Consider the following 24,229-nt stretch of genomic DNA (forward strand, 5'->3'; position numbering starts at 1 on the left):
TTTCGGTTGCCAGTAACTATGTTGTGCAACCAGGTGAGATATCCTTTATTTATACAAGTGTACACATTTTGTTAGTGGCGTTACTATGATGTTCTAGTGAGTTAGGTTCCTAAAAGCCCGAGTTTATGTGTGTATAAAGACACATTACGTAGTAAGAATTTGTCGAGATTATGATCACCAAAGCCAAGTCAAACAGCCAAACATTAAAATGGCCGATACTCAACTACAACGAACTCGTATAAAAACAAAACTTTCAACTTTGTCTCGTTAAAACTTGCGAAATTGTTATCAGTTTTATCTTTCCGAAAAGTTTACCGTTTAATAATTAACTGAAGTCGGCAGAAGTCGATAATGAACGGAATGTAAATAACTTGACAAGCAATTCGTGATAATATTTTGTCGTCTATGATATTTTATTTTCATCTTATTTATTTTTATTTTTGCTGTTTAGTTAGGTAAGGGCGACAACTTGAGGATGAATTATTATTTTTTTACAGGTACATAGGCTTATAAGGCTAACTTGGTAGTTAAACATAAGTATAATCTACTTCTCCTATCTACTAATATTATAAAGGGGAAAGATTTGTACGTATATTAGTAACGAACAAACTGAAAAATACTTAATCGCTTTGAAAAAATATTTCACTATTAGAAAGTTACATTCTCCCTGAGTAACATAGGGTATATTTATCTCTAGAAAAAAATAGTAAATCCAATAAAATATATATAAAAGTAAAAAAAAAATACTACATAAATCTTGTATTGCATTTATATACTTTCTTTTTCTCTAGCATATCGTGACCCTCTGCTGAGCAAGGGCCTCCCCTTTCCTTTTCTACAGTCCCCTTCAAATGCATCCTGATGGGATTTCATACACATAAGTACATTCATTACATTACATTTACTCAGAAATCAGAATCATTTATTCAACGTAATTATCATGGATAAACTTGTTGAAGGTCAATATAACATTTTTGAATTTACGTCCTTTCGCAAGGTGTTATGGCTGAGGAAAAGAAATTACAAGAACAAGTTATTTAATAACTAGAGGAACACATTTAATACAAGACATTTGCATTTATCCTAAAATGATTAAAAATGTCCTCCCGTGGAAAGCCGCTCGAGTTATTATACAATTAGAAAGAGAATGTCGGTAGGTAGGGGTATGAAGAAAATTAGGAAAATGTATAAGACGACGGTTAATTGAAAGGGTTAGTGCTTACGTAGTGTGTGGAAGACCTAAAAGGACCTACGTCAACGAAAAAGGTCTAGCGATCTATCACTAACGCACGTGTAGGTAAGAAGCAATTCATTACTGTGGATTACCTACGCTAAAGGAATCTAGGGTTACAATTTCGATATTAAGAACAATTACTTCAGTACAATTAGTGATTACATTTCAAAAAAATACCTTTTTACAATTGGGTAGCTTCCTAGGTGAAAGATAAATTATGAAATTCTTTTTTCTATTTACTTAACTCATTTATGAATTTTAACAAAGAAAAATGTAAAAATAATGACGACATTTGTCATGTTTTTCTATGACGTCACAGGTTGCTTTTTCATACAAATTCCATATCGGAATTTCGGCACTAATTGAGTTTGCGTGCTGCACCTTATACGACATCGCTGCTTTAGACCAGCCTGGATCTTGATCAAATGCATTCAAATATTTTTATAAAAAAAAAAACAACATCTTCAATGCGCGGTAAGAAGTGTGATGTTCATTAGCGTAGTGATGAAGTCGAGATTAAGTCGATCGATTCTTTTCTATCTGACAGTACCTAAGATCTGATGAAAGTCAAAAAGGGATAGGGCTAACATACGCAACGTGATAAAATTGTCACGGTCATTTTATCGATTCCAATGATATAATTATGTCGTTTTGTCGATTAGTGCTAATATATGAACCCAAATAAGTTATGTTGTCCTGTCAAAATACGAACGAAATCACGTGACATGCATATTAGGGAAAAAAGAAATATCGATTTCAACAAAATGTATTTTTAATCGATCTATAATTTTATCAAGTTGCACATGTTAGCCCTGCTGGTGAAGTGTACCTTTTATACAACACCATAACGTTGTCTTATAGTGAAAAACGCCTTTTTAAAAATCAGATTTTGATGTGATTTTCTGCTACAAAAAAAATATATACTTTATTTCGGACAATTTTACATCCATATTGCTGACAAACATAAACACAAAAGAAAATAAAATAGTAATAAATAGGTATTTAAAACTAGAATTCGCCATAATGGCACACGCCGAGACCCAGATGCCGATGGGTCCAGTGCTTAATAACTTAGATTGTTTACAAAACCTACATTGTTTCAATTAATTTAGTTTCGGTTAAAAATTGGGACAACGAATTTTTCCATGGATTGAAAGTAGCTTATCTATTGCGCGGTCTTGTTAAAATCACATCTGAATGAGATTTTTTAATAAAAGCGTTTACATGTTTTTAACTATTATGGAGACTCGATGATTAAGTACATTTTGTTGGTAGCAGTGTCTGTAATTATTAACAATGCGTACTTTACAGTATGTAAGGCATGACAATGGACCTTAATGGAAACACTCATAGCCTTAAAACATTCCGGTGAAATATTAAATGTTTTAACTATTCTCATACTTACATTTGGCGAATTTATAAGGTTTAGTACTACCACAGAGTTACTTAAGTCTACAAAGGTTTTCTGTGATCAAAGGTAACGTTTTCTTTTCAGTGTCATTTTTTGAATTGTGTAAAATTGTTCTGAATTATTAAATTTGTAGGTACTCACAGAGATTCCTTCATGCAATGTAAAGGATTTTGTTTAAGTTACTTATGCTTACATAAGTACTTATAAAGTATCCCCTCAACATACTTTTACCTTCTTCATTGAGTATATTTATATTTTTTTATTTTTTGTGGTTTCTATAGGCATGAGATTGACTATTAATATTTATTAAAAACTCGCAGAATGTAGACTGGGCTCGAACCTGTAACATTTATACGCAAACCTTGAGCACGACCACGATGCCCTAGCGTGCTTGACCACCTTCTTACTTGTTTTGTTTGTACCGCTTCAAAAAAGGAGGATACTCTCAAATCAGGTTTAGGCACAATGCTTTCAAATGATTATTGTACATAGTACTGGGTGTTAGTGACATCGTAACGAATACTCAGGGGGATGATTCAGACCATGATTCTGAGTTAATATCAGGTGGAATTTTTCGTCGCAAAATTCATGTTTTTTTTTTAGTTTTTTTAAATTATTTTCAATTCTATACTTTTGCGATGGAAAATTCCACTTGATATTAACTCAGAATAATCAGCTGAATCATCCCCCTCAGTATTCGTTACGATGTCACTTACACCCCGCACAAGTACATACAGTAGCCATACAAGTAGGTATGGGTGCTAGTGACAACGTAACGAATACTGAGGGGGATGGTTCAGACCATGATTCTGAGTTGATATCAACTGGAATTTTCAGTCTGAATATTCATGAAAATTTTTGTGTTTTTTTTTAATTATTTTCAGTTCCATACTTTTGCGACGGAAAATTCCACTTGATATCAACTCAGAATCATGGCCTGAATCATCCCTCAAAGTTTTCGTTACGATGTCACTAACACCCGTATAGCTGCTTTTTTTATAACTCTCACCTTGTTCGTAAGTGAGGTGAGGATATTGTGGGCAGATTAGGTAATAGTTAGAGCTACTACTATTAAAAAAAAACCTTATTAGTTCATACACTTTTATATCGACATCCAACACTTACATTTTGTTTCGATTATCTACTAATTATCAGCATTTATTCAATATGACTAATATAATTAAATACCTATCTGTAGTTCAACCATGACCAATCCTTTTCGCTCCCGATCGCCAACTGTCTCCTTTTCTTGTTTTCTTCTTAAAAATGTCCGCCTTTTTTTTTTAAAGGACTGGAGCATAGAGTTTTGGCCAAAGGAGTCTTTACTATGTTCAAGGATAACTCTACGTACCTTGTGGTACGTAGTAATTGTTTGTATGTAAATTAAGACCTTCGTACTATTTTTACTAAAATGATTTTGTAACAAGCATGTTTCCCGTCGTGTTTCATTTATTCCCAAGTCTAAAAATGTGCACGTCCGCTTTACAATTCAGATATTTATAATTTATGTAGGCCTCATAAATTATGATATTTATATACGCCGCCAATATTGAGGTTATCTTAAACGATAGGTTATCAATCCAAGGTTATCTAAACGTTGCATTGATAAGAAAATAAACAGCATTTAAATCAAGGATACAAATTTTAAGATGCAGTTTCATAAAAGTACCTATACTTATTGCTTCTGTAAATAAAAGTTCGAGGAATTTACGCTAATTTCAAAGCCAGTATTGGAATTGAATGTTAGTACCTAATAATAATGCAACAGCCTCTATTATTTAGTAGTTAGATCGTTACGCACACGATCTGGAGATCTGGTTTCAATACCCGATGGGGACATTGTCGGAAATCTTTGTGAGACTGTCCTTTGTTTCACTAGAGTATTGCAGGCTGAATAACCAGCTTGTTCGAAAATGTAAGATGATTTCGTACTTCGTAAGGGACTCCAGGCTACTAGCCCAAAGGCCTCACCCTCGCGTTGGATCTGTATATGCTCCACTCCCTCTCCGATTGATTTAAGAGCGGCCTGTGCCCAGCAGTGGGACGTATACAGGCTGTTTATGTTATGTAATATTAACGTAAAAAAATATTTTCTAGTAGTCTGTTCGAATTTTAAGTAGGAAAATGTTGATATTGTTGTTGTTTGTTGTTGGTTTTTTTCTGTGTATTGATTACCGTGTGGTTTCTATCCTGTGTTGAATGATATGTACCTGTCTGTCTGTGTCTGTGGTGTCTGGAAGTAATAAATGTTTCTTTCTTTATATTCTTCTAGGTTTGGTCTTGTAGGTGTCTTAGATGGATTAGACTGTTTATGACTGAGTAATATATATTTATGTACCTCTTCCACTACGGACTGCTAAGCTGCTGCTGATAGCTTAGCATTTTTAATCAAAAGTAGCTGCAAATTGTTACTTCTGGCCGAACTAATGCAGTGGGGATTAGAGATTGCCGGCGCTCTTTAGCTGTAGGTATGTACGGTCACGAGTACTAATATGTATACACTTTGAAACCATGTCACATTATTTTTTTGACAAATTAAACCGTAAGTCTCATTAAATGTCAAATATGATAGTGCGACAGGGTTCTACAGTGGGTACATGATATTGCTCTTGACTGTACATACATAAGATCACGCCTATTTCCCGTTGGGGTAGGCAGAGGCCACGGAATTTTACTCACGACGATCCTGACACACCATTTTCTCTTCTTACACTCTTATCAAAGACTTCTTGCATGGTCGCCGGTTTAGAGTACACTTGAGCTGACCTTTCTTTTAAACATCCTGGATGTGATCGCACATACATAAGTATGTATAATAAATGCATTTCACTATGTCTTAGAAGTTGACAGCAAAGAATTATACCTATATTATTATCACATTTAGCCGTATAATAAGAGTTTCTCACAGTAACAAGAAAGGATAAGAAACCAATCCAAAGAATGAAAACGAAATTCAAACTTTTTAAATTCGAAATTGCTTTGGAAATATGAGAGAAACAAGAATTTCACATTTCCTCTAACTTTTGGGAAGTTCAGTTCAGATTTGTAAACAGTATTTATTTTCTATTCCACGCCTGTTTTAATAACTTAACACAAACTCACGACTATATACCAAATTGGGGTAGTCAGAGATACATCCATTGCAAGACGAACTGAGTACCTACCCACGATTCACCGCGTTTTCTGTTAGGTTAATGTGATGGTGAGTCGTATTACGGTGTATAATGTAGTACATTGTTAGTAAAAAAAAATGGTAAGTTTTTTTTTATAAAATGTTACCTCAAAAGCATAAATTCATTATGTTGCCTGCCATTTGATGGGCAGCACACTCCTATTTACCTACTTACAGCAAAATTATGAACGTTTGACAACAGTCAAGTAATTTCATTGCCTGAATTTTTCACGTAATTTGCCTTGGATGCCATTAATTCCATTAGCATTGAGACTTCTAACTAGGTACCAAATTCAAGAAAACAGTTTATTGATAAGCGCTCAAAAAAGAAAATATCAACCATACCGACGGGGTTGGTTCAACTAAACGTTTCAGTATTCCTGGGCAGTTTTCCCATATGTAACGACACGAGTTATTTCTTTATTATTTCTGCAAAAGAATTTCGACTTTAGGTATCAATCACCATCATATAGACTACTAGGCCTTTCATCGTCGCATTTAAGAGCCACACTCTTGTTGATTTGTCCATGCTACTTTTTTAAGGAAAAATAGAGCAGAGGTGGAAACTGCCTTCTGCCCCGCAATACTCTTTCTGACGCGAGTGGGAGCCATCCCAGAGTAATCTATTTCAAAGCCATACTAGGACTTCTGTCCTGCGACTCTGAATAGTACTGACAGTTAATGCTGCCCTCTGTCAGGCTTTTATCCTACCTTTATAGGCCTACGTCTACTGAAAAGGATTTAAGAGTGTCTACGAGGCACTATCGATCAACGGTTTTAAAAATATTACAAATTAAAAACTCGACCGAACTGTGTACCTATACGTCCTTTATCGATCAAACTAAACAGCAAAAACCCCAACATTTCTCAGCATCGTGAATAGGAAACTGCTATTGTTAAATATACGGTATTTGCATAACAATGGAATTGAACTATGCAGATAACGTTTCAATGTACTTAGTGGTTAAGATTGTTGTTGGTAGTTCAATACCTAGTCTGGAAAAGAAAAATCTTTGAATAGTCCGTTTTCCTTTTCATCCCTGATACCTATTATATCATTAGAAAAGAGATAAGGCGAGGTTAACCAAGCTCATTCCAAGCTCGTATCGGTGCTGGGTGGAGGGTGTCCCTTTATGTGCCGGGAGCATTTGCCGGAAGTAAAAAGGCACAAAACTTATGTAAAAAGACCTTTATTACCTAACCTTTAGGCAGATAAGACCTGAGTACATGAAAGAAAAACACTCCTATGAAAAAGAAAAATGGCCAATGTCCTTACTAATAAGGAGTTTTTACAACGGGACGGAACGGGTTAGTTTTTCCCACTTTGGAAACAATTCGGGAACGGCACACCGCTGGTCCCTTCTATACGTGGTATTATGGTTTATTCTATTTCACAGCTCAAACTCAAACTCTCCAACTTCATCATGCCATAGAGGGCGCAATGGTATAGTCGATTTATTTCTATGACACGTCTGTGATGAGAATCAATCGAGGTTGATCATCCACCTCGTAACCCATAGAAGAAGAATCAGTTAAACTTTCCAGCTTAAGGTGAACGCGCACCACGACGCGCCGCGGGAGCCGCATGCTCCGAAATCATTTCATTTCATGCGGCAAAATGCGGTACGGATAGGTGCGCGATGGTGCATACGCTTTCATACAACATACATACATAACGTCGCACTGCTGGGCACAGGCCCCCCCTCAATCAACCGGAGGGGGCATGGAGCATACTCCACCACGCTGCTCCACTGCGGGTTAGAACAAAGATTTATATGACTTCGGCGGCGGTTCTACGTGCGCGTTCACCTTTAGAGTTCATGTAGGTATTTAAATAGGAATATACAAATAGGCCCAGCATACATACATAGGTATAGCAATATTTACATATTGCGGTTATTTTTAACGAAATCTTGTAACATTACCGTCACCCGAGACTTAGCAAATGGCAGTCGTAAATTCACGTCGTGGCGTCTAAATAATAAACGCTGGGTTCCGTATGAAATATGTTATTTCGCTATGAAAGCACCCTGCTTAATGAATAAATTCGCTCACTCTACGCAAGAGGCTTTACACATTGGGGTCCGGGCTCGCGAACTTGTGAAACACTTGCTTGTAGATAAACATAGGGGTTAAACAAGATAAGAAATAATTAGTACTATAGCAAATGGAATTCTATAGTCTCTGCTTACCCCGGTGGGAAATAGGCGTGAGTTTATGTATGTATGTATGTAGTACTATAACATAAATGTACACTTGTACTTTAGGGCATTGATAGGGCAATAATTGTTACGTGTGTTACTGTTACTGCGCTGTGTCTAGCTCGACAGTCGCCAAATTAATCTGCCAAAAAACAACTGACGTCTTTAAAAAAAAAATATGAAAATTCACATAATAGAACCATGAATCTTCTAACGGCCCGGAACACACATCACAATACTTAAATATAAAGTAAAATGATAGACATTAAGTACAAAAATAAATGTTTAAACCCATTTATAATCTTTTTGAAATCACGACCAATGTATTCGCTTACATTTCTTGAAATAAAGAGGTAATGCGATTCATTTATATTAATAGATGTTAGTATACAATGTAGTACACTATTGGAATGTCATATTGTTTTTATCTTGCTTCAAGCGTACATCATACCATCATTATCAGTGTGAAGATATTCATCTCATTTTGTTTCTTATTTCTGGCCGGTAAAGTCTAAAACTAGATAGATGGCAACTTACCTTATACTTACGTCTCCTATTACATTGGCATGTGACCTTTAAGAGCTCCTTACTTAACTGTGTAACGTGGACACATATAGGTACTTAGAAGTACGACTTAAGATTCATTATTGCCTCTTAACATAGTCTGTGCCTCTAAATAATTTAAAAATATACTTACACGTCAGTATTTAATATGTTAAATATTCAATATTTGTTAAATATTTGTTTAATCAATATTTGTTAAATATTATAGATAGAATTCTATTAGAAATAAGCTGAACCGTTTGTCTGTCTTGTGTTAGTGTAATTGTCTTTATATCTTGGGGTCTTAAAAAGGCCACATTAAAGAAAGTTGTTTGCAATGCGAACTTTTATATGCGCAAATGTCAAATTCCAATGTTGCTTTTTTAGGTGAATTGCTTTAATGTGGCATTTTTAACCTCCCAAGATATAAAAACAATGTTCTGTGCAGAATAAACTGTATAAACCTCACGACTTTATCCCAAATGGGGTAATTAGAGATACACCCATCTAAAGATTATATACTTACATTTATATTTTATTAAAATTGTTCATATTTTATTTTATAAAAAATGTGTGTAAATGTATATGTTAAAATGTATGTATGTATAGTTTATAATTTATATAGATTGTTTGTTTTTTACGGTAAATGCTGTGTACGCATGTAATTGGTAAGTGTTTCTTTTTATAATGCTGTTTATAAAAGTTTATAATATATATATATATTGCTGTTTGTGTACCTAAATAAATAAATAAGTACCTTCACTTCACCGAAGTAAAAAGTGTGGCTTACTAAGTATTCTAATATTAAATAATAATTTGTTAGTTGAGAACATTCGTATAAAACGTCAGAAGAATTGTAATATGATGTTAGAATCGGCGGCAATTAGCTCGTTGAAAAGGTTAAAAATAAATTGGGAGTTTTTTTTTATATAATTCAACTCCAATACATCACACGTCACTATCACAGCTATCAGAATCTACTTGATTACTTGTGGAAATCTGCAATGAAGGTACCTATTCGAAATTGGATCCATTCGCAAATGTCCATAAAGCCGTACAGTCAATTGGGTGATTGCCAATGTATTGGGATTTGGACAAAATTGCCTAGATTCAAAATGGTTAACACTTCTAAATATTATCTAATAGCTGTTACCCGTTTCGTTCGCGTGAAACCCTAATAATAAAACAATAAAGTTTCATATTATATACTTTGTCACCCCTTTTTACCCTCCTAAAGGTTGAGTTTCGCAAAATCCTGTCTTAGGGAGCACTTACTTTTAAAGGAACCTCCATGCAAAATTTGAGACTCATAGCACTTGTAGTTTCTCAGATTTTGTAATGAGTGAGTGAGTCAATCAGAGAGTGACCTTTCGCTTCTATATATATAATAATATTTCGTATATTCATAAAGACTAGAAGTGTGCAAAGGATCATAATCATAACATGAGCGTCAGCAGTCTAATTGGGAACGTAATCGTCAGATTACGTTCCCAATTAGAGTTATTCAAAGGTACATTCATCGTATGAAGAACTATACATGTAACCACGTCTCATTTAGCTTTCTTTTAGATTAAAGTGATAGGTGGCAAGTCGTATCGCCGATATCTCTATTAGAACTGGGTAAAGGATCGTGTTTGCTTACATACCTATGTACGTGCATAGGATGTTGGGAAAGAGGATACGAAATAATTTTGGGAACCCGATTCACGAGCTTTCTACGTATAGATTGGAACTCGACCAAAATTTTGTATAAATCTTTGACCTTACCTTATTGTTAGTCCTGTACATTATTACACAGTCACTGTCGTTTGTCATAATCGTGTGCAATTTGGCTAAAACCCCTAGATATACTCTTAATGCTATCTTAGCCACATATTTCTACCATACCCTACCTTATTACCTTAAATATTCAGTCAGATAAATTTGATGCGTCTTGTGGCAAATGTACGTTTCCCCTCGAAAACCATGGGGGATATGGAGCGTTCTTCAACATATTATTTTATCTTTGCATGATGGTGGGTACTTTCTGGATATAATATTTCCAGTACTTAACTATGAAAATTTTGTTGGGAACACAAGATCGGAAGATTCTGGAAGGCAAAATTTTGACATGCCAGTTGCGCTGGATCATTTGCTTGTAATCTAATAAGAATTTGTTAGGGCTAAGGGTTAGGGCTCTAAAGACGTCAGTGGATGACAGCTGTTTGACATGAATCTTACCTAAAAGGTCAGTAACATAACACCGAATTAGTAATTGCCAATAATCAAAAATTGAATTTAATAAGTTTTTATTTTTGACCAATACTGGAAACCATTTTAAAATGGAACACAAGTATTTGTTCTCTTGGTTCAGTCTTGTTACCAAGATCCAGAGTCATTCAATCTAAAACCAATGACGTTGACTTGATAACTCGTTGCACATTTGTTTGTCAATCAGCTGGTATTAGACAAACTATTGCAACTCTAAGCAAATAGGCATCCGTGACTGTCGCAGTTGAAGGCACTCTATACTGGATACTGTCTCTATGAGTTACAGGCGCCCAGAGGCGTTTTAAACTTAACTGTCGGTTGCATTGCCCTGAACAGTTCAGAAACATAGAATAAGGAATAATACTACGTGCCTGCATTACGAAAACTTTACCAAGAACGAAATAACGTGTGCGTACCGAATGACGGCCATTGTCCAAAATGGCGGATTGGCATTGAGGTGCGCGAGGGGCGCGGTTGACATTGCCCCCGTCGCCTGTAGGTCAAAAACTTTGTCTGTGAGAGTGAATCAGCCGTGGTAAGCAAAGCATCTTGCAAAGAAAACAACTTGAGCATAACACCGAATTAATTATAATTTTCGTCGTTTTCACCCTGCCCTATTGTGTATTTTATTCTTTACGTGAAATTGGCAGAATCCTGATCACACAGAAGCTATTAATCGAGAATTGAATTACGGTTATCTTTGAGGTTAATAATGAAATGACCTAATAATTTGGAACTAATATTTTTTTGGGATCTGAATTTTTTTAATTTTGTGTACCTTTTTGGTACAGTTTTTAGGAATACATATTAATAGTTACTCAACAATTTGTATACATCGGAGAAAACGTAAGAAAATGACACCACATCGACTGTCAATAGTGCGGGTGTATTTTGATTGTTTTACAATAACTTTTACATAAATGCGCATTAGACTGTTACGGTATAGTACGGTTTAGCTACACTTTTTGGAATATTACTAATTACTCAACAATGTGTCTCTCTCTCTATTTAAGAGCTGGGCTCTTGTCGGTGGAGTAACCGCCATTCCTCTCTTCTTCCCGCCAAAACCTAACCGTAATCGCCACCAATGTGTGTGTATATATCGGAAAAGTTAAGATACACCTACCATATTAGAATGTCAATATAGCGAGTGTACCTAGAATGTGTTATAACTTTCCTCGAAAGAAAGTACATTTTTTTAAGGCGTAGCTACTCAATAGTACAGTTTAGATACGATTTTGATTTAATATACATTTTGCCTGGATTTGTTAGGGTACGAGTAAATCCGCCGTTTTAACTCTCATTACTTCTCGATAGACATTAAACCCAAAGAATTCAGTAAAGTTGCATGCCAGCGAGACGCCTATTTGATTCGTCCGGGTTATTATTTCATTCACTCATTCATTTTAAGATTAAAAGCTGTCAATCATACATCCCATTCCTTTACGACTTTAAGGAAATGACAGATATACCTAACTTAAAATGGAATTAAGAGAAGTCTGCTGGAATCAGCGCCATTAGATATAAGTACGCAGTCGTTAAATTTGTCATGTTAAAGGCCTTTGGCGGCTCAATAATAACCCTGACACCAGGGTTGATAAGATTGGCAATCCATCTCACAACCCACACGATAGAAGAAGAATTACCACTATAGGTAATACTTCATGCTCGTGATCTCGCCTTCAATACCCGCTTTTCTTGAAACAATTTGCCCGGACACACAGATTTCTGTTTACCTTGCCTTAGTCCCTTGTGTCGATAAATCCGGAGATAAGTTTGGAAAAGCTTCCGCACCCGGACCTCAACCAGAATTGGGTTAACCCTATAAATAGTTTGGTGATATTTCGTTCATTTAATTGGTGAAGGATAAAGTTTGATATTATTTACTTGGTCTAGACTGTGGTCTGAATCTTTCAGGGATAGTCCTGATAAAAAAATTACACGTTTCCGGTTTATCATCCGAGCATTTATTAAAAGGTGATGGAATTGATTTACTAAGGCTGTGTCTGAGAGTGCTACAAATTCATAAGCTTTATCTTCGAATGCCTATACGAAGGGTGACGGAAAGTTATTTCGCAGGAGGTGATAAAACAACCACATTACGCGGTCACCCATCCAATAGTAACTGTACTTGAGCTCGCTTAACCCTGTTGATTGAAACCAATCAACAAGCGCGCCAAAGCACAGGGTTCTCTCAAAGATAAAATTTATTTTACTAAATTCTCTGAATAATTATATCGCAATTAATACGCTTTGATGAGATCAGCGTTTACTTACGTTAATTAACGAAATACTATTACTTGCCTATCGATTTTCAGTTATTTGGTAACGGGCTTCTAAAACAAATTAATTTGGATCTAAATCGGTTTTTGATACTGCAAAGTTTGTTGCCGTTTGTTTCGATTCGATACGCTAGTCGGCGGATTCAGTCGGCGAGTGAAGCTCTTGGATATCATAGGCATGATATCCTTCGACTGTCTGCATGTGGGCAGCTGTGCCCATCTGTCGTTGTGTAGTTGCTGGGTATGGTCCCGTACTCACGAGCCTAACTGACTGATTCGATACGCTAAGATACTTAACTACGGAATTAATGAGGGTCCATAGGTAACAACTTGAATCATTAGCGACCGATGAGATTGTTACCAAGCGCAAGTAAGGTAAAAAAAATAGTATACTTACTAGAAAATATTTTTCTGTGCCTTAAGATCCTAAGAAAGTTATAAAGTAATATCAAAATATTCGTCTATTAAAAATACATCCATCATAAGATTAGATATAATCTTATTTGCTAAACAAGCTTAAAACGCGTAAGCGCAAAAGTCCAAATCTAAGTATATTTAAAAATTCTCTTTGACGATGTCATGTAAGTAATTTCTTATTATAACGGTTGATTGATTTACAATTAATAATACTTGGTAAGCTAGTTAAAAGATAAAGATAAGATAAAAGATAAAATAAAGTTGAATGTATCTAAATTCTTATAGACTTTAGAAATATACTTTTCACCTAAAACAGCAGATATTGTTCTACGCTAGCTGCGAGCGCATAAAAACTTATACCGCGTTCAACTCACCTAGGTACTCTTATTTTCCCGGGCATGCCATAAAAACCGACTGAGATTGTGTCCTTTTTTCATTTGTGTCAAAAGTGGCAAATTGTCATGATTTCTTGTACTGTACACCCATTATGGACTACGCGCGTTCTCTCAGACGACACACTGAGCCGAAGTTCGCGCCCAACTGGGCACCCTCAGGCCTGTTGTTTTAAATTATATACTTACTGGGTGGGAGCCATCAGCGCTCCTTATGTGTCAGTAAAAAAAATATATATTCTAACCACTGCTAAGGACTGGAATTCTCTGCAGTCTTCTGTATTTCCGAATGCATATAACCCGGGTGCTTTCAGGGCCAGAGTGGACACGCCCTTCTAGGCGAGCTCCTTCCATCTTAGGCCTCGTCAATGCCTTCGGTCTGGTCTGTCTGTCTAAGTCTGGGGCCAAAAGCAAACCCATCAAAGGTAAAAAAAATCGCGTTCGCACTTACGATAAAGCGTCACACGGTGAGATTTATGTATGGACTGTCCAGGGTATGGCTTTAGAAGACTGCCATGTAGTCTGTAGAGTATAGTAGTACCTATCTATTCCACTTAAATAATTCACGCTTAATTACTAGACCGTACGCAGTAAGTACAACTATTCCCGTCAGTAATAGTTTAATAAAGGCAAAACGGTCTTAACTAAGGTGATGTTAGTTAAACGTTAAACTGTTATGTAAAATTGTTTAATACTGAACGTCGTGTTAAAACAGTTAGGTGTTAAGTAAGTACGTGTAGCAGCCAGGTTCTATCTATGAAATAGGTCATCTATGAGCTATGTACTAGAGTTGAACTAGGATAAATATTAGTCTAAGGTTCGCGCTCATCTGGGCACTCCCAGGAATGTTTCCTTATTTTCTTTACCAGGTAAAAGTGCCAGCGAGTCAAAAATATTCCGCATCGTACGCGCTCTCAGAATTTTTAGTTTTCGGATTGGCTACTTGACAGTTTTCTTTAAGAATTTTAAAAATTACAAACGCTTATTTTGTATCTGTTGAAATATTTTATTTTCTCGAACACGCTTTAAATAAAAATTTTTCTTCAATTATTTTAAATCTTATTTATTTAGTGAAATGTGACGTCACACTAAATTCAATCATGGCCGCTCGTATTTCGGGTCTCGTAATACACAGATAAAAATCGCATTTAAATTTTGCAAAAATAAAATATTTAAAAATTATTTAACTGAAAAAAAAAATAGGATAATTATTGTTCAATGATAAATATACGTATACCGTGTCCGACATATTTCATATTTTATTGGTACAACTGTCATGTAGTCAATTATAATCATTAATTACAGAACATAATGGTTGATTTCACATTACACATCACCAGCCCATTAACGTCCCCACTGCTGGGGCACGGGCCTTCCCTATGGATGGATAGGGAGATCGGGCCTTAAACCACCACGCGGCGCGGGCCCAGTGCGGATTGGTGATTATTAACGACTGCTAATGCAGCCGGGACCAACGACTTAACGTGCCTTCCGAAGCACGGAGGAGCTCGAGATGAAAACTTTTTTTTCTGTGGTCACCCATCCTATGACCGGCCTTTGCGAAAGTCACTTAACTTCAACAATCGCAAACCGAGCGTGTTTACCGCTGCGCCACCGAGCTCCTCAAATGGTTGATTTATAAATTGTTAATTTGAGAAATTCGGATTCTAACCAGTGACATTCCGCGCCAAATCCTTCTGGACCTCATCATGTTTATGTTACCTTAAGCGTCAATCCCATACATTTTATTCGATTATTAGTGAGAGCCCGCAGCGCTCCCCATTGGTCCGGCCAAGTAGTTAATACTATTAGCGACAAATCTACAATAAGTAACTCACGTAAAAAGAAACACCGTTTTCGTAATCGTTTGCAACTTGGCTAGAACTTTTAGTAGGTACCGACCTAAAAACAGACATTTGACAGTCGGAGCAGAAATTTCAGTGTCACAATGAAGAATAATTTTATTTTGTACGCTTTGTCGACTCTTTAGAGCTACATCTCAAACCTTTTACTGACCTTCTTTGTTCCTTGTGACTAGTCATTGTCTACAAAAGTCTTTTACTCTTGAAGAGGCTCCACAATGGAAGCAACTCTTTGGTCGCTGTTTATTTATCGTTAACAGAACCTTTGTATGATTTTTTTTCGTCTCATTCTAGTTCATTGGGCATACCCGTCTGTTTTTCAGCCTTTTTTGTCTGTTGACGTCTTGTTTAGTGTAAATGTCAAGAAGCTCCATTAGTTTTATTTATATAAAATTTTTGGTAGGTAACAGGTATTTTATTTACACTAAGCGTACATAACGTATTTAGCTACTTTTGTTTTATATAAAGAGTTGTAAGTACGTAAACTATCACTATTATCATCATTACATTAAGAGCCACGCTCTTGTCGGTGTAGCATTCTGCTACTTTTTTAGAGTAAAATAGGGCATGGTTTCCCTCTTGCATTCCGCGCCACAGTACTCTGTCGCAAGTGGGATAGCGCCCAGAGTAGTCTAGTTCAAAACCGTACTCCTATCCTCCGCCTCTGAATAAAACTGACAGTTACTGCTGCTCTGTCAGGTTCCAGGTTACAGTCCCTGCGACTTGCCCCTTCCGTCCTGCATTGCGCGTACTGATGGCGCCCATCTCCGCCTACAACCGTTGCAGTCTTCACGTAAACCATATAGAGTTTAAAAATATATATTATTATTTTTGTGTTTGGCGTATTTTATTTACACGACGCGTACATAATACATCGGCAGTCTAAGTATAGATACTCTAGATACCTTCTTTTGTTTTATAAAGAAAGAGACTACGTAAGCTGTGTACATACAATTTAAAAAATATTATTAGGCGCACAATTCTCTTCTACTCATTATTTATTTATTTATTTTCTTTTGTTTTTCGGCAGCTTTCGGCGTTAAAATTGATAGTGCCACTTTATTAAATGCTCTAAGTCATTAGGTAGGGTACTGTTGTTTAGGTAAGCATTGTGTAGTACAGAATAATCCTGCATTTGCAGGCTAAGTTTCTAAACGCATTGGACTTTCCCAAACAGCCATATATCATCTTAGTTCACACATTTTACTATATTAGACTATCCTACTAAGATACGAGTTCTAAGCAAAGTGAGATAAGAACTCAGTGTTTGTCGTCGTCGTAATATTTGCGTTGCACCATTGCATTCTTGCCTTTATTTACAGTGAGGTAATGTTAGCACAGTTGCATGCTTTTATGACCCGTCTTTAAAAACTGAGGATCATATTGTTTTGCTTTCCGAGAATCTGTGTTGTTCTAAATTGTGTTTTATTAAAAACTTTGTTAATGAAATAATAAAAAATAAAATAAAGCTTATTTTGGTTAAATTTTTATTATTTTTCTATCAGGGTTATTGTTGAGCTGCCAAAGTCCCTTGATATGGCTCATATAACAATTACGTACGCATCATCATCATCAGTAAGTAGTAACTGGGACGCCTTAACATGCCTCCCAAAGCAATTATCATCATCTTACTTTCGGTTACATTGACTTTAATTAACATTTTTTTTATTTGTGTACGATTTGTATGTAAAGTTTTAATGCCCGACCTATATGTTATTTATAAAATCGTAGCCACGCCCACCCGATGTGCTATTTACACTTCCTGAACCCGATACATCGGGCCCGACGAATTGTGTTGTAATACACTTCTCATCAAAAAAATCGAAACACCTTGCAAGTTTACGTTTTGTCAGGATTATCAGAAAAATGTGTACATTTAGGAATAAATGTTAAATGTCGTTTAATAGTGAGTAATATGAGCTTATCAAATCTTAATGTTAATGTTCTAAATTTAAATGAATTTTTCATAGGTTTCGTATTTTGTTAAATGAGTCATTTTTATTCCGTATGGAGTATAAAGGAAATGGATAAAACAACACACGTAAATGAAAAAAAAAGCTAAAAAACGTTTATTTAATAACTTGTATTCCCTCCCCGAGCTCTAATTACTGCTTCCATACGGTTCTTCATCGATCGGATGAGAGTCACGATCACATGCTGTGGTATATTGTCCCATTCCTCTTGGATTGCATCTTGCAGCTGGTTAAGTGTTTCTGGGGCAGGATCTCTTGCTCGAATTCGTCTCTTTAATTCATCCCACAGATGTTCAATGGGATTCATGTCCGGGCTTCTTACTGGCCATTCCATAATAGAGATATCGACTTCGTTAAGATAATCTCGTACGACGCCCGCGGTGTGAGCCCTAGCATTGTCGTACATGAATATGAAGCCGTTGCCAATAAAATGTGCATAGGGCATCACATGAGGCTCGAGACACTCTTCGACGTACTGATGACAGTTTAGTGCAGGCAGACGTGGCCCAGACACGAAAGCAAGCTCTGTCTTACCGTCGGCGCTGATTCCTCCCCAAACCGTCCACGAACCGCCACCATAGCTGACCTTTTCTTCAATGCAGCATTGTGCATAGCGTTCTCCGTCTCTTCTGTAGACCTTGTTCCTTCCGTCGTTACCATACAGCATAATTTTACACTCATCAGAAAAGAGAACTTTGCTCCACTGTAGGTATGACCAATTTAGGTGCTCACGTGCAAAGTTAAGGCGCGCTCTTCGATGGTCTGCAGTTAATTTCGGCCCATTTGCTGGCTTTTGCGGTACCAGTCCACGATCCTTCAACCTTCTTCTAATTGTAGAGTCACTTACAGCCACCCTTCGTACAACACGAAGCCGCTGCTGCAGTTGAAAAGCGTTAAGGCGTCGATTTCTTAAAGAAGTTGTTACAATAAATCGATCATCTCGCTCAGAAGTGACCCGATTCCTGCCAGATCCTGAACGGCGCGTGAACAAACCAGTCTCCCGATAACGTTTATAGACTCTATGAACAGATGACAGGCTTAGATGCAGTCTTGCAGCCACAACACGCTGACTAAGGCCAGAATCCAGCAATGCCACAACTTGGGCGGCTTCTGTGGGCGAAGTATCCATACGTTTTAGAAAAAAAACCTTTTTTCGGACGTCCCAAAGTCACACTATTGAAATAAAAAACAAAAAGTTTAAGGATAGGCGCCAATTTTTAGTTTTTAAACGCTAAATGTACTCCAACCCTAAACACACATTTGTCTCAAAACAGTGATTCATTTCGTTTATAAGATAAACAAATGAAATTCTAATTTTGAATTTAGAATTTTCGCTTATTACTGTAATGGCCAAACTGCCAGCTATACATTTATGTATTTTTTTTCATCGTATGAATTCTTTTTTGTGTTAAATTCGGACAGAAACAATGAAAACGGAAGTGTTTCGATTTTTTTGATGAGAAGTGTATATCTAATCCATAATATAATAAATAGTCCGTGCTTGTACTGACACAGGACTTTTCAAGGGTTAACACATCAAAACAGGAGACACAAAATTGAGCCCTGTGACCTAACCTGTATTGGGCTGGTTTTCCCTTTAGTTGGAAGATCACACCAGCAGTCGCTTCTATAAGAAAGCGGACGTGTCAAATGTTCAGGTTAGGTAAGCGGACCCTCTGAAAACGGGATGACGCCAGACAGATGATGATATAGAAAATGAACGCAACTTTTCATAGTTATTTATAAATTACTAAAATAACCAAACTTTCTAAGAGCTTAAATGCTTTACGGGTCGTTGTATGGACACAGGTTTACTTAGTAATATTGAATCTATTGATCTATGGTTTAAATGGACTATCTTAGATTTTAGAATGTATAATTACGTTCGTACCTTTTCGGTACGGGACCCTAAAAGGTATCGCGAATAAATACACTTACTAGTACAGCAGGGCTAATACGCGCAACGTGATAAAATTATCGCACGATTCAATAAATTTTGTCGAAATCGATGTTTTTTTCCCCTAACATGCGTGGTACGTGATTTTGTTAATAGTTTGACAGAACGACATAATTAGCACCAATCGACAAAATGACATAATTATATCGTCAGAATCGATAAAATGACCGTGACAAAATTTTATCACTTTGCGCATGTTAGCCCTACAGGTAGTAATGCTTATGTTTGCACTCTGGGACTATTTTCGTTTTTAGGAGAGCCTATTACTAAATTTAGAACTACGTAGTGTAATTAGGGTACTTAAAATGAATAAACATTAATTGTTACACGGGTGTTTGTGTTTGGTTATGAATGGTGTTTAGGGAAAAGTACCTAATTTCATTTGGTTTCTCTAGGGCTCATTATACGTATATTTTAGGTTTGTATCCTCTAGGAATAACAACGACATAACATAAGCACGACCATATCTCAATTGGGATAGTCAGAGGTACATTTATTCCAAGTTGAAATAATTACCCACCCATACCTTACCGAGCTTTCTGTTAGACCAACCTGATAGGTGGCGAGCCGTATTACCGGGTGAGAGCCGTCAGCGCTCCCAATTTTCCCGGCCAAGTAGTTAATGCCATCTGCGGTAAATCTACAATAAGCCACGTCAAAAAAAAGGTGAGCCGTATCGTATGTTAGTGAAAATTTCGCTTACGATAAATTAATAACTCATTGGTACATGCTCGGTACCGGGGTTGCATACTACACACTCTATAGAACCACAATTTCTACAAAGAAATATTCTTTAAACGTAAAAATGTAGGTATTATAAAACTCATAGAAAATGAAACCCTTTGTATTACGTTAGAAATAATCCAAAGCGACAGAATTATAAGGTAGGTAATGTACGCCTCCATTAGCTTTAACTCCACGATGTTACTTTTAATTTCTTGTCTATCTATCTATCGTGTGGATTATGAGGTGGATTATTGGTACCCATCAACGCTGGTGTCAGGGTAACTATTGAACCGCTAAAGGCCCTTGACATGGCTCGACTACTTTCTTACATCAGTAAGTAGTAACCGGGACTAACGGCTTAACGTGCCGTCCGAAGCACGGACGATCTTTCTTTCGGACAATCAGGCGATCAGCCTATAATGTCCTAACCAAAGTGAGTTTCGTGATGTGTCCCCATCGGGATTTGAACCCGGGATCTCTGGATCGTGAGCCCAATGCTCAAACAACTGGACCATGGAGGCCTATTTCTTATATAAGACCACAAAAAATATGAAAAGTGCGAAAAACCAGTTCCGGAGTTTCTTGCGGGTGACTGTGACACCGCGAGCGTTGACGAGATTATCCCATTATTATGCAGATTTATGGTAACTGTTAATTTACGTAAATATATTCTCTTTTTTAAGTGTGTAGTTTTTGACGGCTTTTCTTGTAATTAGTACCTATACTTGTTCACTTTTTGTTAGGCATTTATAGGAAATTTTAGTATTCTAAAAAGCAAGACTCTCAACGAAAGTATAATGATTAAGTATACTAGATATTTCAGTAGGTACTTAATCATAATACTTGGTACTTATGCACAATTTGATCTACCTATGGGATGTAACTAATGGACTTATGGTCTGTGAAGTGCTTAATGTAATTGTGTACAGCTATCAGTTCATGAACAATATTAGTAGTGCGGAAAGTGCAGATAATAAATTACCAAATTATACATGTCATTTTATTTGCTAAATATATTTAAATGTGGAATGAAGGTTACAACATAATTCCCGTTAGAGGCTAGACAAATTAATGATCAACTAAATTAGAATGTCATTCACACCGGTATTCGACCTTGTGATAGGTGATAGCGGGTAAGCGAGCTTCCTCACGACGCGATACAATTCGTGCGATATCGAAACAAGGGACGTATAGAAGAGAGACTCACCTTTGTCCGAACTGTGGTATTGGTAAACACCTAAACATACTTTTTTACGAAACGTCAAAACGCATCTATGTACGTATGAAATAGTGAGATGAATAAATAAAGCTGTCAAAGAATGGTCAAACTTAAAAAGTACTTTTTGTTACATGTAGTCTTGTACTGGAAATCTCACCCTAAAATCGCACACAGGACAATATCGCTATGCGCTATGCGCCGCCGCGGGGAAGATCCTTAAACAAGAGGCAACGATTGTTTTCTTGACTAAAATACTAATTAGATTTTTATTTATTTACTCTAGAGGTTTCGAAGATTGGTTTACATTTGGATATGCTAAAATAAAAAAAATATTACTTAATGAGTTTTTAAGACACAACTTTATTTTGATGAATTATACTTACATCAACATAATTCCTTTGCGCAGATTTCGGTCAGAGAAACGTGTTTTTGTTCATTATTATGTAAAATGTATTTGAAAATATCAGATTGTTATTGGTGTACTTCATAAACAACCACAGAAACCAGCCGCCGTGTCTATCGCAGACCATGGTTGCGGTCTATAATATACTATGTGGTCGTGTTTGAAATCGAACTTTATTTTGCATAGTCTCGAACGAAACAGAGAATGCGGATTTCACTAGATCGGATTTTATTCGGAAAGAAGATATGAGATTCAAGAAATATCAGTCGTTGTACATTTGCAAATGTTTCCTCTCTGTTTCCGCTTGTAGAAGCGACTGGCTGACTTTTAGTACAGTACGAAATTCCTTTTATTTCTTTATATTTCGCATAAAATATGAGGCATGTCAAACTATCAATTTTTCAGTCGGGTATATTACTTATACGTGGAGACTCATTTCTTCCATCTATAGGTAAGTAAGTACTTACTATTCGAAGTCAAATGATCACCTTGCGGAAATGCGACACCCTTCCCCGCTTCTCCGCGCAATCCCCCGCGTTCGCGTCGCGACGCGGTGTGTGCGTGCCTAAAATTACATTTCCAAAAAGTAACAAGTTGACTCTAACAGGTATCCCCTACTCCTCTTTTACGCAGGTTTATAGTTTACAAATCGCTTATCGCTTTCATTCGGAAGTAGCCTTTTCATGACATTAATTTAGGTGAATGTCAGTTTTCAGTAACATCAATTGAACGGTATTTTACCTTGTAAACAATGCTGTGGAACACCAAATATTGACAGGCGTCGAATATGTTTGTTTATTAATTGCTTTGATTTGAACTATTCTGTTACATAGTAGGTATATTAAAACTGGGGGCCTTCGTACAAATAAGGTGCAAATTGTCTGTTTGTTGAAGCGTGTTGCGCCAGTAGGCTACATAGAATGACCCACACATGTATATACCGGCTAGGGAATGCAATTTCGATCTCGCGAGATCTTTTGCCATTTTTGGACATTCATCCGAAGCATAATCATATATCGAGATCTTGCTCGAAATTGACGACATTGGACAGCAGTAGTCAGCGACATTAATAACGTCCTAAAATTCAACAATATTTTTTTGAAAATAATCAAAATAGAATCTCTCAAAATGTCAAAATCTCGCGTGATAGTAACTTCTAATCTCGCGAGATCTCGACTCGAGATTGCATTCCCTGATAGCGGCTAGCGTAAACTGGATGTGTAGATCTGAACTTCACAATTTAGCATGTATTCAACGTTCACTTAATTTGTCGCATATAGCCAAAACATATTAGGTATACATCAATGTCCATAGCAGACAGTTATTTCGAACTTTAACTTCGCCAGAACACATCGATGAATTGAAGCAAGAGAGGCTTCAGTTCGGAGTATACATATTATAATTATGTAGGCAGGGAAATTCGAGGTAGATACCTAGAGTAAATATTTTTTGTAGAATATCTGGTATCTGAGGGTAGACCGCGAAAGATATTACTGAAGTGTCGATTTGTACAGAGTCTATTACCGAAGAGTAAACCATTACGTTGCAATTTTGTGTTTTCTTTGATTTACGTGTCCTTAAACAGGACTAATAAATAGCATCGACGTGGTAATAGTTTCCTAGCCAAATTCTTTTTAAATGAAACAAATACGTTATTTCCTCTTACTCTATAATATCTTAACTAAACGTGACTTATTGTAAATTTACTGCGGGTATTAACTATTTGGCCGAACAAAAAACAGAGCCAACCTTTTAGAAGCTTCAAGGTTAGAGTGAATAGGCATTTTCTTAGTGCAAGTGACCTGATACAATATTTTTTCATTGTTATAATCTGAACAAGAGACGTTTTGTGATTAGGGTATTTTTTTGACGTGACTTAAATTGTAGATTTGCCGCAGATGGCATTAAGTACTTGTTTTAAGTTTACGCGGTTATTATCATAATTAAAGCATATGCTTGCTATGCTTTGCAAAGCATATGCAAAGCAAAGCATATGGGGAGTCTCATATCCCCATTTAAACGCGGTAAGAACCCGTTATTATGTGCTTTAATTAAGTACTTGGCCGGAAAAAGAGTATAGGGTTCATAACCTAGATTCGGCCTCTGTGGTCCAGTGGTTGAGCGTTCAACTCACGATCTGGAGACCCCGGGTTCGAATCCTGGTGGGAACATATCACAAAAATCACT

At 36.5% G+C, this 24,229-nt stretch overlaps 1 protein-coding gene across 2 annotated transcripts in view; it reads left to right on the forward strand.

Moving 5' to 3' along the window:
- Positions 1-24,229, forward strand: part of LOC126370220 (angiotensin-converting enzyme-like) — a 193,192-nt gene that overhangs the window by 15,480 nt on the left and 153,483 nt on the right. Inside the window, exon 2 of one of the 2 annotated variants that reach the window (XM_050015016.1) lies at positions 3,935-4,002. The exons of the other annotated variant lie outside the window; for it this stretch is intronic. The gene's annotated coding sequence lies outside the window, so the exon portion shown is untranslated. The remainder of the gene's footprint in view (positions 1-3,934; positions 4,003-24,229) is intronic. 2 annotated transcript variants of the gene reach the window in all.

This window comes from Pectinophora gossypiella, chromosome 10 (genome assembly GCF_024362695.1).
Source record: "Pectinophora gossypiella chromosome 10, ilPecGoss1.1, whole genome shotgun sequence".
Classification (NCBI taxonomy): domain Eukaryota; kingdom Metazoa; phylum Arthropoda; class Insecta; order Lepidoptera; family Gelechiidae; genus Pectinophora; species Pectinophora gossypiella.